General features: G+C 44.5%; 6 non-coding genes across 6 annotated transcripts; all 6 read left to right on the top strand.

Moving 5' to 3' along the window:
* The first annotated feature begins 8,694 nt into the window (after positions 1-8,694).
* Positions 8,695-8,813, top strand: LOC121565269. Its single transcript, XR_006000490.2, has one exon. It is a non-coding gene; the product is annotated as a 5S ribosomal RNA (ribosomal RNA).
* Positions 8,814-9,974: 1,161 nt separating this feature from the next.
* Positions 9,975-10,093, top strand: LOC121565602. Its single transcript, XR_006000634.2, has one exon. It is a non-coding gene; the product is annotated as a 5S ribosomal RNA (ribosomal RNA).
* A 1,161-nt stretch (positions 10,094-11,254) lies between these two features.
* LOC121565272 lies at positions 11,255-11,373 on the top strand. The gene has a single exon (XR_006000493.1). It is a non-coding gene; the product is annotated as a 5S ribosomal RNA (ribosomal RNA).
* Positions 11,374-12,531: 1,158 nt separating this feature from the next.
* LOC123489397 lies at positions 12,532-12,650 on the top strand. The gene has a single exon (XR_006660537.1). It is a non-coding gene; the product is annotated as a 5S ribosomal RNA (ribosomal RNA).
* Positions 12,651-13,811: 1,161 nt separating this feature from the next.
* Positions 13,812-13,930, top strand: LOC123489398. The gene has a single exon (XR_006660538.1). It is a non-coding gene; the product is annotated as a 5S ribosomal RNA (ribosomal RNA).
* A 1,160-nt stretch (positions 13,931-15,090) lies between these two features.
* Positions 15,091-15,209, top strand: LOC123489396. Its single transcript, XR_006660536.1, has one exon. It is a non-coding gene; the product is annotated as a 5S ribosomal RNA (ribosomal RNA).
* The last annotated feature ends 318 nt before the right edge of the window (positions 15,210-15,527 follow it).

Raw genomic sequence — 15,527 nt, 5'->3', positions numbered from 1 at the left:
TGACGTGTGGGGTGACGTCCAGGGTGACCACAGCATCATCCTCTGGAAAGGGACAAAAGCGGGACAGAATGTAAATAAATGCAAACCGTAGGTTCTAAACACTGGCCAGTTGAATGGGATCTTTTATTTCAGCTCATGAAACATGGGACCAACACTTTACATGTTATCATGATGAACGGCACCTGTCAGAGTGCTTTCTATAAGTCTTACTCACCTGCTTGGATGTCAGATGGCAGAGTGGCGTAGACGGCCACCATGAGAGGCTTTTCTTCAGGTGTGACGTCCACAACCTCCAAGAGTGAAGAAGCAGGGTATGCATCTGTGTTAGGGGTGAGGTCCACAAGCTCCAGGTGGGAAGAAGCAGGATCTGCCTCTGTGTTTGGGGTGATGTCCACAACCTCTAGGTGGTAAGAAGCCGGGTCTGCATCTGTGTTAGGGGTGATGTCCACAAACTCCAGGTGGGAAGAAGCAGGATCTGCCTCTTTGTTAGGGGTGATGTTCACAACCTCCAGGTGGGAAGAAGCCAGGTGTGCCTCTTTGTTAGAATTGATGTCCGCAATCTCTAGGTGGGAAGAAGCCGGGTCTGCCTCTGTGTTTGGGGTGATGTCCACAAGCTCCAGGTGGGAAGAAGCCGGGTCTGTCTCTGTGTTAGGGGTGGTTTCCACAACCTCCTGATAGGAAGAAGCCGGGTCTAACTCTGTGTTAGGGGTGATGACCACAAACTTCAGGTGGGTAGAAGCCGTCTCAGCCTCTGTGTTAGGGGTGATGTCCACAAGCTCCTTGTGGGAAGAAGCCAGGTGTGCCTCTTTGTTAGGGGTGATGTCCACAACCTCCAGGTGGGAAGAAGCAAGGTGTGCCTCTTTGTTAGGGGTGATGTCCACAACCTCCAGGTGAGAAGAAGCCGGGTCTGCCTCTGTGTTAGGGGTGATGTCCACAACCTCCAGGTGGGAAGATGCTGGGTCTGCCTCTGAGTTATGGGTGATGTCAACAACCATACGGTGGGAAGAAGCAGGGTCTGACTCTGTGTTAGGGGTGATGTCCACAAACTTCAGGTGGGTAGAAACCGTCTCAGCCTCTGTGTTAGGGGTGACGTTCACAACCTCCAGGTGGAAAGAAGCCAGGTGTATCTCTTTGTTAGGGTTGATGACCGCAATCTCTAGGTGGGAAGAACCCGGGTCTGCCTCTGTGTTTGGGGTGATGTCCACAAGCTCCTGATGGGAAGAAGCCAGGTGTGCCTCTGTGTTAGGGGTGATGTCCTCAACTTCCAGGTGGTAAGATACCGGGTCTGCCTCTGTGCTACGGGTTTTGTCAGCAACCTCCAGGTGGGAAGAAGCCAGGTGTGCCTCTGTGTTAGGGGTGATGTCCAAAACCACTATGTGGGAAGAAGCCGGTTCTTCCTCTCTGCTACAGGTGATGTCAACAACATCTAGGTGGGGAGAAGCTGGGTCAAACTCTGTGTTAGGGGTGAATCCCTCAACCTCCAGGTGGGCAGAAGCCGGGTCTTTCTCTGTGTTAGGGGTGATGTCCACAACCTCCGGGTGGGAAGAAGCTGGGTCTGCCTCTGTGTTATGGGGGATTTCCACAACCTCCAGGTGGGAAGAAGCCTGGTCTGCATCTGTGTTAGGGGTGACAATTAAAATCCTGATTGGCTCTACTACTACAAGGCACCAGGATGTCATGACAAAAGGCATCTGTCAGAGTGCTTTCTATGAGTGCTACTCACCTGCTTGGATATCAGCTGGTAGTGTGGCGGAGAAGGCCACCACTAGGACAGGGGGAACTCGCAGGGTGTCTGCAGTAGGCTGGAAGTAGCTTTTCACCTCGTCCGCCACAAAGGCACAGACAGAGCTCATAAAAAAGGGGGGTCTTGAGGTCATCCAGGGAGAAGGACTGGCTGATTCTCCCGAGGATCGACCTCACAGAGTCAAAAGCAGCAGCCCGGGAGAAAGGGGTGTGAGGAGAAGAGGCCTTCAACGTGTTGGAGAGCTTCTCCCCTACGGCCACCACCATACTCACAGCCATCCCGCTTAGGAGGATGGGGTGATCTGAATGGCCTTCCTCTGGCTGAAGCCACAGGGCCAGGAGGATCCTAGGCACCAGCTCCACCACCACCTGGGATGGGCTGAGCAGGTTGCTACAGGGCTTATTGGACAGCTTGTCCAGAATGCTCCTCACAGCTCTCTCCACGATGATGTGGACCTTGGGGGTCGCTGAAATCAACAAAAAGCAGCAGAGAAAGCTAAACGATGTGCAATGTTCACACAGAGAACACTGCCCTAGTTATTTTCTGCATAGCTCCAGATGTGTAGATGAATGGAGCAAGCTGTATGCAGGGCAGTACATGGAACTCACATGTCAGCGCCAGCTGGAGAGGTGGTGTGCATAGAGCGGCGGAGCTTGCAGACAGCCTTGTGCTCCATGTCAATCATTTTTAGGCAGGTGTTTACTTCCCAGGTCTGCCGTAGGAAACAGGAAGTCCCATTAGTGTAATTTCACAACAGATATATTCTGCTGTACTGACTAGTTGTTGAAAGGCTAGAAAGGAGCTCACTGACTGATAGTCTAAGTCTCTAACTCTCATTCTCTTACCAGCCGAGCGAGTTCGTTCCCCTCCTCCAGGGTTTCCTTCCACACCCTTCAAATAAAACACAAAGCATTTCAACTTTCCTGGCTTCCTATTTATCTGTTGTTTATTTTACCCACACCTCCTGGAGTGCTGCTGGTGACAGAGAATGGCAGTGAAGGTGAGAGCTGACGTGGTACTCACCTCTCCCTAAGGGATTTTTTGCCCTGAGACACCAGCCAGTCGCTCATGTGCTCCATGGTGACATGGGGCGAGACCTGGCCTCGACTCTGGAGCAGCAGATAGTGGACCATGAACTTCTTCTGCAAGATGAGGTAAGGTGTGAGACCGTGCCACTAAAGACCATATAATGTGCTTTCAGAAGGGCCTCTCGCACATTTCACAACTGCTCATGTCTCACAATTTGCAAGTCATATTAAAAACTCTTATGACCATCTTCTCTAAACTGTCTTGAAATAAAACTCTTGTTTTGGGATTAAATCTATCTCTTTTTTTCTGTGGTTACTTTTTTTGTGGGATGAATCTTACCTGTTTATTGTAATATGCTTCCTCCCAGCAGGCCTGCAGAGTCTGAAAATAAAGGCTGCTTCTACAGAATTCCTTTGAAGATAATTAAAACAATTATGCTTTATTAGGTACATTATGCACAGGCATTTACAGTATGCCAAAAGGAATATCTCCTAAGATTACCTTAGTGGGACCATAAGTGAACTCAGGAATGCTCCCAACCCTATCCATGGTCAGAGGGGGACGAAATGCAGCGCTATAAATATACGGGATGCTCTAGAGATAACAGGAATGACTTAAAGTCGCGAATGATCAATGCCTGTGGAGTCGTCCAATATGCTGCGCTGAGAATTGAGTTGTAGGCGATATTTGGATATGTTTGGCGCAATTTACATGTTTACATTCTATTGCCATGGAGAAATTGAGTTTCTAGAACCTGTTTTCTTCTATGTCTTTATTTCGTGAAATATTAAGATCTTTATTTTGTCATAATGTGTATATGAGGACGTTGGAGCCCGTTCCGATTCATGACGCGGTTATCCAGGTGCATGTTGCATAGACCTACTAATCCAACCTTGGCTTACAAGTTAAATTAAATTAGTATATATGCCTATACAAATCTATTGACCACATCCATTTAAATCAATGATTGTCAATTGAAAATGTGGTAGTTGTGTTATCCTGTTGTGCGTGTCAGGGCTCCTCTTAAGCACGTTATTCCAATATTTCCTAGAATTGACGCAGGTTACACTTTTGCAAAACTACTAGGTTAAAAATAAGAGCATGAATGACAATAAAGGTATGACTTGAATTATATGTGTAGTAGTGTGATGTTGTTCCCCTAGATTATGCACCAAATTGCACACAAGGACAGTTCAAGTAGGCCAGGTCAAGAGGGGATGTTAATAAGTTAATAATAATAATAATTCAATGTGGTTTCTTTATTTAATTAAAGCTGCATAGCTAATGTTATTTTTTGGTGTGCAAACATTTTTATGTATCTATATTGCAAATACACCTAATTGTAAAAGTTGTGTATATTTTGGTTTGGTCCATCGCGGGTTATCTGTATTTATGTACCCTCTTATTGTTCTCTTTTGCCTGACCTTCAACTAGCAAGGTATGTTGTCCTTGGCGCCGTAATTTGTCGATATAAAACTGTGGTAAAGTTACACAAAGTGCTGTTACGCAACTACAGGTTTTGTTACAATGTGGACAATATAAAGATGTATGTTAACAACTTTCACCGAGCTCGCTAATTAGGGTACCTATTGTAACTCGGGAGTATTTGGGTCAGTGTTTGAGTGAGTTTCTATGTGCTCACGCAGGTGCCCGAGAGCTGTGGCTGCACCAAGGGCTAAGCTATTGTGTGTTGTCTCTTCGTGTACAGGTATGTCATTTATTTTGTCAGAATTATGTTGTATATCATTTTACTTGTATTGTATAGTGTGTTGTTAGGCACTGAATGTGTGCATGCAGCACCTGTTCATTTTTGCCTGACCTTCAACTAGCAAGGTGCCCGAGAGCTGTGGCTGCACCAAGAGCTAACATATTGTGTGTTGTCTCTTCGTGTGCAGGTCGAATAAAAATTATCCAACCATCAGAATTCCAGTTGTGGCAGTGTCCTAATTACGTGACCTGCCGACTGGTCAGCTCAAGCCGACCGCCGGAGCTGTGCATGTGGATGAGGTGCACGACCTGCGCATGTGAATTTGTTGATGGCTTACTGTAAGTGAATATATACTGTAAACAGTGAAAGTGAATGTAGCATATTCATTAGATACAGGTATTCGTGCTTATTTGTATGTTTTGGATGAATTTGTTTATTGCATTAATTTTTTTTGGTATTTGAATGCACTAAATTACATTGTATTTTAGTGCTCTGTTGAGCCATGGAAGATTCTCAAATCCATAAGACGTGTTATGCTGTGGATTTTAGTGTGGGTAGAGGGAGGGGTGTCCTTCCATTTACACCAATTGTACAGTCAGCTCCTTGTAGTAGAGCGTTTGCTAGTCCTGAGTTTGCAAGCACTGGGAGGCACGAATACCTGTATCTAATGAATATGCTACATGTTTGTTCCACCTGACCAGGGTATCCCACCTCTGTCTTTTGATGTACCATCATCCACAGTACTCGGTGATAATGGGACGCCTCCGAGTCAGCTTAGTGACCTTATTAAGCAGATTGGTTCAGAGATAGGAGAATCTATCAGAGCGAGTTTACTGCAGCCTGGGGTTTCAAGTCTTTCTCCTGCCCGTCCCCCTCACCAACCCCAGCAGTTTCCCCTGCCTGAGCAGTGTGGGTCAACCTTTATTGATGCGTCCAAGCTGAATCTGGTTGTGAAGTCAGATGTTAGTGCTCCACCTCTTTTTAGGGGTGATGGCTCAGATAAGTACTCTGTCCTGGAGTGGGAGGAGTTAATGGAAGTCTACCTAGAGAAGAGGGGTTACACTGGGTCTGGGAATGTTGGGGAGGTGATGTCTAGGCTCATGGGGAGAGCACGGGATGTGACCAAAGTCTGGAAGCGTAACAACCTTGTTGTCACAGATGTTAAGGCGGTGTTCAGTGTTTTCAAGCAACACTTTGGGGATACTGTCTGCTCAGGTATGCCATTAGCTGATTTCTATTCAATCAAACCATATGCTAATGAGGGTCCAATAGATTTCTGGATTAGGCTTAACAAAGCTGCAGAGGCAGCCGAACAGTACCTTGTGAGTGAGGGCAGGACCTTACCCAATCAGTGCTCAGAGTTGGCAGTCATGTTTGTACGCAACTGTCCTGATAAAGAGTTGGCCCAAGTGTTCAAGAGCAAACCCATTCATGACTGGACAGCCAGTGAGGTACAGGATCGGTTGGATGAACTGTTAAGGGAACGTAAAGCATGTAGAACACAACTTTCACAGCAGGTTGCTGCTGTTTTTGACTGCCCTCAGGAGGGAGTGGGTCCTGTGAAAAGACCTAATGTGTCATCTTTTTCTCAATGTGGCCGTGAACCAGACCAGGTACCATCTGTATCTGAGGGTGGGACGTTAAAGAAAGTTTTGACTTTGTTAGAGAAGGCTCTGGTCAGCAATACTCAGTCTGTGAGTGGCGCAGTGGTCTAAGGCACTACATCGCAGTGCTAGCTGTGCCACTAGAGATCCTGGTTCGAATCCAGGCTCTGTCGTAGCCGGCCGCGACCGGGAGACCCATGGGGCGGCGCACAATTGGACCAGCATCGCCTAGGGTAGTGGAGGGAATGGCCGGCTCAGTTCGTAGAGCATGGTGTTTGCAACGCCAGGGTTGTGGGTTCGATTCCCACGGGGGGTATGAAAAAAATTAATAACGTATGCACTAACTGTAAGTCGCTCTGGATAAGAGCGTCTGCTAAATGAGGGCAATGTGGGGCATTCTTATTTTTTCTCCACTGATGATGATATCCAATCTGTTTATTCTTACTTTTGTGAGTCAGTACCCAAGAACAACACAGTCATTTTTCAGAACACAATCAGAATGACAGTTTGTTTTACACCACTGTGCTAGTACAGGATAAAGTTGAGCTGAAGGGGATGTTAGATAGTGGGTCCATGGCTACTACTCTGCGCGCAGATATTGTACCTCGGTTGAGGGAGGCAGGAGTGGTAGAGGGGAACTTTCTAGCTCCTTCAGACATCATCCTGGTGGGTTGTGGTGGGAACAAACTAGCCCAGTGGGCATGTGTGACTTAAAAATTCAACTTTATGGCTTCTGTTATGTAGTCCCAGTGCTTATTGTTGATGGGCAGGTTGATGAACTCATTGTGGGAACTAATGTGTTGAAGTCTCTGATTAGACAGTTCAAATCAAATGACAGCTACTGGCGGGTGGCGGGTACACCAGGTTCCTCTAGCCAGTGTGATGTCAAATCTGGAGAGATGGAGAGGAGACTCCATCCCAGATAAAGTGGGCACCATTAAGTTGAAGATAGCAGTAACGTGCTACACCGAAGACAATGCCAACCTACATTAACTACCCACAACAGCCCACGATGCCTAACTATGACACCATAGCTAACTAGCATGCTAGCATCCAATAACACACAGTTTAGCACCAATACTTGGTTACAACAGACTACCAATAGTGTGTTAACACACTAAACAGATCATTCGCGTCCGTGTCTAGTTCCTTTCATAACGCAGCAATAATTAAAGGTTGGCTAGCTAGCATAAGTATATTGTATTTAGCTACTACAGTACAGTTAGCTGGTCGTGTTGGCTAGCTAGCAATGGCCACTGTGTTGACTTTGTTTGAAGAACGGCTAGCTAGCTAGCTTCGTGCTAGACCCGGCACCGCCGAAAAACAATGCTAACCTACAGTAACTACCCACAACAGCCCACGATGCCTAACTATGACGCCATGGCTAACTAGCATGCTAGCATCCAATAACACACAGTTTAGCACCAATACTTGGTTACAACAAACTACCAATAGTGTGTTAACACACTAAACAGATAATTCGTGTCCGTGTCTAGTTCCTTTCATAACGCAGCAAAAATTAAACGTTGGCTAGCTAGCACATTAACATTGGAAACAACTCTCCACCGTTGCTAAACGTTACCAGTAGCTACCCGCTAGCTAGCTAGCCTCGTGCTTTCTCCGGGCTCCGCCGTAAACAATACTTACCTACAATAATTACCTACGGAAACCTACAATAACTACCTAAATAAACTACCTACAATACCTAACTACAACTACCTACCTACGATCAAATGCATGGTTTAAGGTTTACTCAACACCATATAAGAAGCCAAGCTTACCTCAAGCTTACCTCCTGCTAGAGAAAACACAACCTCTCCCGACCACAGCACAGCACAGACTGCTCTACAAAGCCATTTGTGACCATTTGTGAGGTCTGGGAAAAATGTAAGACATTTAGATTTTGGGGTGTAGTTACCCTTAAATGCAAGCGTGCACCAGGAAGAGACCTTTGTTTGGTTAAGCGGTGTTGCTGTAGAACAAATGGCCACTGGAGTGATGCAAATGATCACGGTATAATTCTGCCAGGCAGGCATAGGCTACTTTGTAGTTAACATTTACTTGCGAAGGTTTTGGGGAAAGCCATTCCTTCCCTACCAGAAGAAGGTTATCATTAGCATCATCGCTAACGGCTACACAAAGTGTAGACATACGCGCGCACCGCACACATGCACACAGACAGGGGCATTCCTGTGCCGTTTCAGAAAGTTCATGGAAATACGAATCACTGATGCATTTTGTTCATGTCTTATGATTGACTTGGGCAAATGAATGCGTTTTCTAACAAGTTGAATAGATTTAGTTGATTTCTTACTAAGTTCAATAAATGTTTGAATATTGTTGAATTTCGGTTTAATGTCTGGATTCCGTGATTCGGTCCGCAACGCCTATTTTATAGGGCCCTAGTCAATGAACTTTTCATAAATCAACATAGGATATGCCCTCTTCCCCCCCAACAAGACTCAAATATATATATATATATATATTTGGAAATGTAAGCAAGGGGTTGAGCTTCTTCAGTTTGTGTCACAAAGTGGATACGTTTCTGTGTCCCTTTCAGAGTGAGTGACACATTGACTTTATATAGTGTACCAAGAGTTGCTTCCCTCGCTTACGGCCATACCAGCCTGAATACGCCCGATCTCGTCTGATCTCGGAAGCTAAGCAGGGTCGGGCCTGGTTAGTACTTGGATGGGAGACCGCCTGGGAATACCAGGTGCTGTAAGCTTTTGTCCCAGTAGAGCGTGCTCTTGTGTCATGGAGCAACTGCCTTTTATTTATCACCCTAATAATATCATGGATTGTTATTGGACTAAATGCAGTTTGTGTGCTGCCCTGCCCTGCCCTAATCAAATCAAATAATGGACAGTGCGTTTCCCTCAAAATATAGGCAGTACATGCAGCCTTTGTTTTTAGTCTAGGAGACAGTCAATGTCTGTAGTCCATTAGGGCACTATACAATCCCTTCAATGTTTTGCCTGATTCCGTTAATTCCCAAGTTCCCTTTTCTCCGTTTAGATTTCCCCGTTGACCGTTTGTCCCTGTTTTGGCAGGTTTTCGCTCTCAAAAGTACACCTTTTTAATAGCAAAACAGCACAATTGGATGTTCTATGTCCACAACAATGTTTAAACCCTATCAGGTGACCATTTGTGAGGTCTGGGAAAAATGTAAGACATTTAGATTTTGGGGTGTAGTTACCCTTAAATGCAAGCGTGCACCAGGAAGAGACCTTTGTTTGGTTAAGCGGTGTTGCTGTAGAACAAATGGCAACTGGAGTGATGCAAATGATCACGGTATAATTCTGCCAGGCAGGCATAGGCTACTTTGTAGTTAACATTTACTTGCGAAGGTTTTGGGGAAAGCCATTCCTTCCCTACCAGAAGAAGGTTATCATTAGCATCATCGCTAACGGCTACACAAAGTGTAGACATACGCGCGCACCGCACACATGCACACAGACAGGGGCATTCCTGTGCCGTTTCAGAAAGTTCATGGAAATACGAATCACTGATGCATTTTGTTCATGTCTTATGATTGACTTGGGCAAATGAATGCGTTTTCTAACAAGTTGAATAGATTTAGTTGATTTCTTACTAAGTTCAATAAATGTTTGAATATTGTTGAATTTCGGTTTAATGTCTGGATTCCGTGATTCGGTCCGCAACGCCTATTTTATAGGGCCCTAGTCAATGAACTTGTCATAAATCAACATAGGATATGCCCTCTTCCCCCCCAACAAGACTCAAATATATATATATATATATATATTGGAAATGTAAGCAGGGGTTGAGCTTCTTCAGTTTGTGTCACAAAGTGGATACGTTTCTGTGTCCCTTTCAGAGTGAGTGACACATTGACTTTATATAGTGTACCAAGAGTTGTTCCCTCGCTTACGGCCATACCAGCCTGAATACGCCCGATCTCGTCCGATCTCGGAAGCTAAGCAGGGTCGGGCCTGGTTAGTACTTGGATGGGAGACCGCCTGGGAATACCAGGTGCTGTAAGCTTTTGTCCCAGTAGAGCGTGCTCTTGTGTCATGGAGCAACTGCCTTTTATTTATCACCCTAATAATATCATGGATTGTTATTGGACTAAATGCAGTTTGTGTGCTGCCCTGCCCTGCCCTGATCAAATCAAATAATGGACAGTGCGTTTCCCTCAAAATATAGGCAGTACATGCAGCCTTTGTTTTTAGTCTAGGAGACAGTCAATGTCTGTAGTCCATTAGGGCACTATACAATCCCTTCAATGTTTTGCCTGATTCCGTTAATTCCCAAGTTCCCTTTTCTCCGTTTAGATTTCCCCGTTGACCGTTTGTCCCTGTTTTGGCAGGTTTTCGCTCTCAAAAGTACACCTTTTTAATAGCAAAACAGCACAATTGGATGTTCTATGTCCACAACAATGTTTAAACCCTATCAGGTGACCATTTGTGAGGTCTGGGAAAAATGTAAGACATTTAGATTTTGGGGTGTAGTTACCCTTAAATGCAAGCATGCACCAGGAAGAGACCTTTGTTTGGTTAAGCGGTGTTGCTGTAGAACAAATGGCCACTGGAGTGATGCAAATGATCACGGTATAATTCTGCCAGGCAGGCATAGGCTACTTTGTAGTTAACATTTACTTGCGAAGGTTTTGGGGAAAGCCATTCCTTCCCTACCAGAAGAAGGTTATCATTAGCATCATCGCTAACGGCTACACAAAGTGTAGACATACGCGCGCACCGCACACATGCACACAGACAGGGGCATTCCTGTGCCGTTTCAGAAAGTTCATGGAAATACGAATCACTGATGCATTTTGTTCATGTCTTATGATTGACTTGGGCAAATGAATGCGTTTTCTAACAAGTTGAATAGATTTAGTTGATTTCTTACTAAGTTCAATAAATGTTTGAATATTGTTGAATTTCGGTTTAATGTCTGGATTCCGTGATTCGGTCCGCAACGCCTATTTTATAGGGCCCTAGTCAATGAACTTGTCATAAATCAACATAGGATATGCCCTCTTCCCCCCCAACAAGACTCAAATATATATATATATATATATATTGGAAATGTAAGCAGGGGTTGAGCTTCTTCAGTTTGTGTCACAAAGTGGATACGTTTCTGTGTCCCTTTCAGAGTGAGTGACACATTGACTTTATATAGTGTACCAAGAGTTGTTCCCTCGCTTACGGCCATACCAGCCTGAATACGCCCGATCTCGTCCGATCTCGGAAGCTAAGCAGGGTCGGGCCTGGTTAGTACTTGGATGGGAGACCGCCTGGGAATACCAGGTGCTGTAAGCTTTTGTCCCAGTAGAGCGTGCTCTTGTGTCATGGAGCAACTGCCTTTTTATTTATCACCCTAATAATATCATGGATTGTTATTGGACTAAATGCAGTTTGTGTGCTGCCCTGCCCTGTCACTGATCAAATCAAATAATGGACAGTGCGTTTCCCTCAAAATATAGGCAGTACATGCAGCCTTTGTTTTTAGTCTAGGAGACAGTCAATGTCTGTAGTCCATTAGGGCACTATACAATCCCTTCAATGTTTTGCCTGATTCCGTTAATTCCCAAGTTCCCTTTTCTCCGTTTAGATTTCCCCGTTGACCGTTTGTCCCTGTTTTGGCAGGTTTTCGCTCTCAAAAGTACACCTTTTTAATAGCAAAACAGCACAATTGGATGTTCTATGTCCACAACAATGTTTAAACCCTATCAGGTGACCATTTGTGAGGTCTGGGAAAAATGTAAGACATTTAGATTTTGGGGTGTAGTTACCCTTAAATGCAAGCATGCACCAGGAAGAGACCTTTGTTTGGTTAAGCGGTGTTGCTGTAGAACAAATGGCAACTGGAGTGATGCAAATGATCACGGTATAATTCTGCCAGGCAGGCATAGGCTACTTTGTAGTTAACATTTACTTGCGAAGGTTTTGGGGAAAGCCATTCCTTCCCTACCAGAAGAAGGTTATCATTAGCATCATCGCTAACGGCTACACAAAGTGTAGACATACGCGCGCACCGCACACATGCACACAGACAGGGGCATTCCTGTGCCGTTTCAGAAAGTTCATGGAAATACGAATCACTGATGCATTTTGTTCATGTCTTATGATTGACTTGGGCAAATGAATGCGTTTTCTAACAAGTTGAATAGATTTAGTTGATTTCTTACTAAGTTCAATAAATGTTTGAATATTGTTGAATTTCGGTTTAATGTCTGGATTCCGTGATTCGGTCCGCAACGCCTATTTTATAGGGCCCTAGTCAATGAACTTGTCATAAATCAACATAGGATATGCCCTCTTCCCCCCCAACAAGACTCAAATATATATATATATATTGGAAATGTAAGCAAGGGGTTGAGCTTCTTCAGTTTGTGTCACAAAGTGGATACGTTTCTGTGTCCCTTTCAGAGTGAGTGACACATTGACTTTATATAGTGTACCAAGAGTTGTTCCCTCGCTTACGGCCATACCAGCCTGAATACGCCCGATCTCGTCCGATCTCGGAAGCTAAGCAGGGTCGGGCCTGGTTAGTACTTGGATGGGAGACCGCCTGGGAATACCAGGTGCTGTAAGCTTTTGTCCCAGTAGAGCGTGCTCTTGTGTCATGGAGCAACTGCCTTTTTATTTATCACCCTAATAATATCATGGATTGTTATTGGACTAAATGCAGTTTGTGTGCTGCTCCCTGCCCTGATCAAATCAAATAATAATGGACAGTGCGTTTCCCTCAAAATATAGGCAGTACATGCAGCCTTTGTTTTTAGTCTAGGAGACAGTCAATGTCTGTAGTCCATTAGGGCACTATACAAATCCCTTCAATGTTTTGCCTGATTCCGTTAATTCCCAAGTTCCCTTTTCTCCGTTTAGATTTCCCCGTTGACCGTTTGTCCCTGTTTTGGCAGGTTTTCGCTCTCAAAAGTACACCTTTTTAATAGCAAAACAGCACAATTGGATGTTCTATGTCCACAACAATGTTTAAACCCTATCAGGTGACCATTTGTGAGGTCTGGGAAAAATGTAAGACATTTAGATTTTGGGGTGTAGTTACCCTTAAATGCAAGCATGCACCAGGAAGAGACCTTTGTTTGGTTAAGCGGTGTTGCTGTAGAACAAATGGCAACTGGAGTGATGCAAATGATCACGGTATAATTCTGCCAGGCAGGCATAGGCTACTTTGTAGTTAACATTTACTTGCGAAGGTTTTGGGGAAAGCCATTCCTTCCCTACCAGAAGAAGGTTATCATTAGCATCATCGCTAACGGCTACACAAAGTGTAGACATACGCGCGCACCGCACACATGCACACAGACAGGGGCATTCCTGTGCCGTTTCAGAAAGTTCATGGAAATACGAATCACTGATGCATTTTGTTCATGTCTTATGATTGACTTGGGCAAATGAATGCGTTTTCTAACAAGTTGAATAGATTTAGTTGATTTCTTACTAAGTTCAATAAATGTTTGAATATTGTTGAATTTCGGTTTAATGTCTGGATTCCGTGATTCGGTCCGCAACGCCTATTTTATAGGGCCCTAGTCAATGAACTTGTCATAAATCAACATAGGATATGCCCTCTTCCCCCCCCAACAAGACTCAAATATATATATATATATATTTGGAAATGTAAGCAGGGGTTGAGCTTCTTCAGTTTGTGTCACAAAGTGGATACGTTTCTGTGTCCCTTTCAGAGTGAGTGACACATTGACTTTATATAGTGTACCAAGAGTTGTTCCCTCGCTTACGGCCATACCAGCCTGAATACGCCCGATCTCGTCTGATCTCGGAAGCTAAGCAGGGTCGGGCCTGGTTAGTACTTGGATGGGAGACCGCCTGGGAATACCAGGTGCTGTAAGCTTTTGTCCCAGTAGAGCGTGCTCTTGTGTCATGGAGCAACTGCCTTTTTATTTATCACCCTAATAATATCATGGATTGTTATTGGACTAAATGCAGTTTGTGTGCTGCCCTGCCCTGATCAAATCAAATCAAATAATGGACAGTGCGTTTCCCTCAAAATATAGGCAGTACATGCAGCCTTTGTTTTTAGTCTAGGAGACAGTCAATGTCTGTAGTCCATTAGGGCACTATACAATCCCTTCAATGTTTTGCCTGATTCCGTTAATTCCCAAGTTCCCTTTTCTCCGTTTAGATTTCCCCGTTGACCGTTTGTCCCTGTTTTGGCAGGTTTTCGCTCTCAAAAGTACACCTTTTTAATAGCAAAACAGCACAATTGGATGTTCTATGTCCACAACAATGTTTAAACCCTATCAGGTGACCATTTGTGAGGTCTGGGAAAAATGTAAGACATTTAGATTTTGGGGTGTAGTTACCCTTAAATGCAAGCATGCACCAGGAAGAGACCTTTGTTTGGTTAAGCGGTGTTGCTGTAGAACAAATGGCAACTGGAGTGATGCAAATGATCACGGTATAATTCTGCCAGGCAGGCATAGGCTACTTTGTAGTTAACATTTACTTGCGAAGGTTTTGGGGAAAGCCATTCCTTCCCTACCAGAAGAAGGTTATCATTAGCATCATCGCTAACGGCTACACAAAGTGTAGACATACGCGCGCACCGCACACATGCACACAGACAGGGGCATTCCTGTGCCGTTTCAGAAAGTTCATGGAAATACGAATCACTGATGCATTTTGTTCATGTCTTATGATTGACTTGGGCAAATGAATGCGTTTTCTAACAAGTTGAATAGATTTAGTTGATTTCTTACTAAGTTCAATAAATGTTTGAATATTGTTGAATTTCGGTTTAATGTCTGGATTCCGTGATTCGGTCCGCAACGCCTATTTTATAGGGCCCTAGTCAATGAACTTGTCATAAATCAACATAGGATATGCCCTCTTCCCCCCCCAACAAGACTCAAATATATATATATATATTTTTGGAAATGTAAGCAAGGGTTGAGCTTCTTCAGTTTGTGTCACAAAGTGGATACGTTTCTGTGTCCCTTTCAGAGTGAGTGACACATTGACTTTATATAGTGTACCAAGAGTTGTTCCCTCGCTTACGGCCATACCAGCCTGAATACGCCCGATCTCGTCCGATCTCGGAAGCTAAGCAGGGTCGGGCCTGGTTAGTACTTGGATGGGAGACCGCCTGGGAATACCAGGTGCTGTAAGCTTTTTGTCCCAGTAGAGCGTGCTCTTGTGTCATGGAGCAACTGCCTTTTTATTTATCACCCTAATAATATCATGGATTGTTATTGGACTAAATGCAGTTTGTGTGTGCTGCCCTGCCCTGATCAAATCAAATAATGGACAGTGCGTTTCCCTCAAAATATAGGCAGTACATGCAGCCTTTGTTTTTAGTCTAGGAGACAGTCAATGTCTGTAGTCCATTAGGGCACTATACAAATCCCTTCAATGTTTTGCCTGATTCCGTTAATTCCCAAGTTCCCTTTTCTCCGTTTAGATTTCCCCGTTGACCGTTTGTCCCTGTT

Source organism: Coregonus clupeaformis, unplaced genomic scaffold (genome assembly GCF_020615455.1).
Source record: "Coregonus clupeaformis isolate EN_2021a unplaced genomic scaffold, ASM2061545v1 scaf3002, whole genome shotgun sequence".
NCBI lineage: Eukaryota > Metazoa > Chordata > Actinopteri > Salmoniformes > Salmonidae > Coregonus > Coregonus clupeaformis.
Note: the sequence above shows the minus strand (reverse complement) of the source record. Positions and strands in the feature narration are given on the sequence as shown.